The sequence below is a fragment of the Cyprinodon variegatus genome, unplaced genomic scaffold (genome assembly GCF_000732505.1).
Source record: "Cyprinodon variegatus isolate N-32 unplaced genomic scaffold, C_variegatus-1.0 Scaffold979, whole genome shotgun sequence".
In the NCBI taxonomy this organism is placed as follows: Eukaryota; Metazoa; Chordata; class Actinopteri; order Cyprinodontiformes; family Cyprinodontidae; genus Cyprinodon; species Cyprinodon variegatus.
This window is the reverse complement of record NW_015151432.1, coordinates 135,963-139,712: the sequence shown is the minus strand read 5'-3', so window position 1 is coordinate 139,712 and position 3,750 is coordinate 135,963.

The window sequence follows — 3,750 nt, the reverse complement described above, 5'->3', positions numbered from 1 at the left end:
ATTTTTACTCTTAAAATAAGATAATTAGATAATATGCACTTGGAATAAGACAATGCAATTATGTTTTCTTATTTTAAGTGTAAATTGTCTTGTTCTATTGGCAAAATTTATATTTTCTCTCCTCAATCCAAGAACAAATGCACTTATTTTAAGAAAAAAATTACTTATCTGGATTTAGATTTTTCCCCGTGCAGACTGATTTGCGAGTGAAACCTTGAAAGCTTGCGAGATCAGGATGGTCTCACGAGGCTAGAGAAATGGGACTAAGCACAGAAAAACAGATCCAAATCTATATGCAGTAATGGAAGTCATAGGCAGCATCATCACAGAGGATACCTCATTCCATAACGGTGCAACAGGCAGGTATAGATGGTTAGATGAAGCTACTATGATGAGATGGAAGTAGATGGAAGTTGAAACAATATTTGATGCAGAATTGTCATTTCTACGGCTGAATGTGTTGTTGTTACAACAACAAACTATTAGGAACAGGCAGAAGTTGGTAGAATAGCCAAAATATTCTCTCAGAGATAGTGAACATCTGAAACTACAGAAAGGTGCTGACTAAACACAGTAAAAGCCTCCTCAGTGGGCATGTGGAATTTGCACAGTGAACTATGATCCCTCCATGGCATTATTTCACCTCAGATGAAGGCCTGATTACTTCAGGGTGAGTTGGAGCCCATCTGATCAATTAAAGAATGGTCAGTGGTCTTAGATTTTAGGCAACAGCCATGCAGTGAAGCAGACATAAGGAAAGATCACAAGCAGCTTTGCAAAAGGAACCAGGTAAGAAGAAGATCCAAACCAAATAAAGGGTTTCCAATAACAAAAAAGAAAGCATGAGTGAGAGGGAGATTTAAAAGCAGGGGCAGGAGCCGCTCCAAGAGCTCTGGAAGGGGATTAAGGGTTTAATGAACTGCCCATTGGAAGCCACACATTTCAGCAGCAGGCATTAGAGCAGGGCAAGGGGTGCCTGTCACAGGAGTGCTCATGTGAGGAGGGAACATGAGTCTGCTACCATAGTGGTTAAAAAAGGCTCTCTCTAAGAACCCACAACTCAAGATATTATGAGAATTTGCAAAAATCCAGATAATTAATTATCTATATCAGAATCAATCATATATAAATGTAAATGTTCTGTTGGGATATGGCTAAAGACTGGAGTGGATACAAACTTCCCTCTATGGCAGGATGTATTATTATTTATCCATGGTGGTCCAGCTCATATGCTGATATTTTTAAGCTAGGGATGTTCCAAAACAAGCCCTCTGTTTCTGATACGATGCTGACATTGCATCTTTGAGTATCGATTGGTACACATATTAACTCAATACAATAGCAACATGAATCATACATACTTTTATTACTTATTTTGTATTGTAGCATATTAGAAAAGGCTTGATCAAGTCTTATTACTCAAACAGAGAACAACAGTCAACAAAGTAGGTGTGAAAATAACCAAACCATTGATCTTCTCCTGCTTATCTGTCAGGGTCACGGTGGGGCGGGGGCTGACAGTCTATGGGGGAAAGCTGGGGTACACCCTGGACAGGTCACCATTCTGTTTTAGGGTAAAACAGAGACATAGAGATGCCAGTTGACCTAACAGTGATACCTTTGGAAAGGAGGGGGGAGGAAGCTGGAGTATCCAGAGAAAACCCACCTATGAATAGGGAGAACATGCAACCTCCATGCAGAAAGACCTCAGGCCAGAAATTGAACCAAATAGAAACAGCACCACCCTGCAGCGCAACACCTAACCCATTTGAGATTAACCAATGGGTGACTTAAAACTCTAAACAGAAACAGAGAGAAGGAGAGTGTCTCTATCAGAATACTGATATGGAAGATTTTAGATGCTGGCTGAGATATTCTGAAATTTTATTTTTTGGTGATATTTGACTGATTTCCAATATTATTATCAGATTCGAAAATCTCTAGTTTAAGCAATCAAGTTTTTTTTCTTTTTTAACTAATCCTACAGTAAATATGTGAAAAGTAGGAAAAAATGATGTGATGAAGTAGGGAAAGAAATTGACCTATTTTACCAGCATATGGCAACATAAAGAATGTTTACTGGAAAGAATATCAGACAATTTCTTTGTATTCGCTACTGTTTACATACGACCCAACAGTAGCACTGCAGCTCAGGTCGTTATTGCTGGACATCAGACAAATTTAAGCTGTGCTTATAGAAGACCCTTATAGAAGATAAAGATAGTCAATAAATATTATATAAATCATCTCCTGTCCTCTATGTTTACATATGAGCTAACATTAGCACTGCAGCACAGATTGCTAATCCTAATGCGTGAGGTCAGAAAGGTGGAGTTTCACTTTCATGCCATCTTTTTAAAATAAAGATTGTAAATAAAACCCAAAACAAACATCCAGAAACCTTCCTATATTAATGCCTAAACTGGTGTCAGCATTGCTGCTCAGTTTATCACTGCAGGATGTTCAGAAAGAAACACAGCTTGGCTATTGCTTCATAAAATATTTAATAAATAATAAATTAAGCTATGACAGAGTTGGGTCTGTTTTCCAGTGCTTAGACCTGTTTCTCTCCTAGACATTCCTATGGGCTCAGTTTACATGTAGGTTAGCACTAGCAATACAGGAAGTCAGAAAGAGGGAAAATTTCAAAATTACATTCCAACAGAATCATTGCCTTTTTTAAACTACTTCAGTAAACCACTATGACTGGTGAAGCTAGAAAACAATTCAAAGTTTAAAGCTTACCAGTGTCAGGTTGGTTTGATGTTTTTGATGACCCAAATGTAGAGATGAGGAGGCAGGGATGAGTTTGTAAATTTAATAAGTTTCCACAAGCAACTGAGGCAAAAATCCAAAAATGAAAGATGCTGAAAGCAAAATTTTAGGAGAACTTCAAGGAAAAACAAACACGAGGAGCCAGGAAATGACAGAGCAACAAAACAACAACAAGCAACCAGCAAAAAGTGACAGAACATGAGGTGTATAAATAGGAGACTGAACAAAGACCAGACTAATCAGCAGATTGGGAGCACGTGTGAACAGAGGAGTCTAGAAGGGAGCTAGGGAAGAAGAGAGTGTTTTCAAAAGTAACTACTGTAGAAAACACAGAATAAACATAGAAAGACGTGAATCAAAGTGTAACTGAAAACTCAAAAAAGAAAACAGAGCCAAAAAGTGCAGAGTCATGACAACCGGAGCCATGTTTTAAAATCCATATAAACAGGATCAGGGCTGCTCAGTGGAGCAGTTGGTAGCACTGCAGAAGGTTCCTGGTTCAGTTCCTGGCCTGGGGTCCTTCTGCATGGAGTTTGCATGTTCTCTCTGGGTACTCTGGCTTCCCCCCACAGTCCAATAACATGACTGTTTGGTTAATTGGCTTCTCTAAATTCTCCTCAGGTGTGAGTGTGAATGATTGTCCTGTTTGTCTCTGTGTTGCCCTGTGATGGACGGGCAACCTGTCCAGGATGGACCCCACCTCTCGCCCATAGACAGCTGGAGATAGGCACCAGGCACCCCTTATGTAGCCTGGGTGCCATTCCGAACTTAGTCCCGCCCACAACGTTTGAGGTCGGGAAGTTCGGTCTGGCATTGCTCAACAGTAGCGCGAGTATGCTAGCACAATATCTGGCGGGCCAATCAAATTGTCAGGGCGGGCTTTATACGATGATGGACAGATGATCAACAGTAACGTAATCAACCACGCAAATAAATTTTAAAAGAGGAACAGAGAAACGCGATCAAGGCTCATCT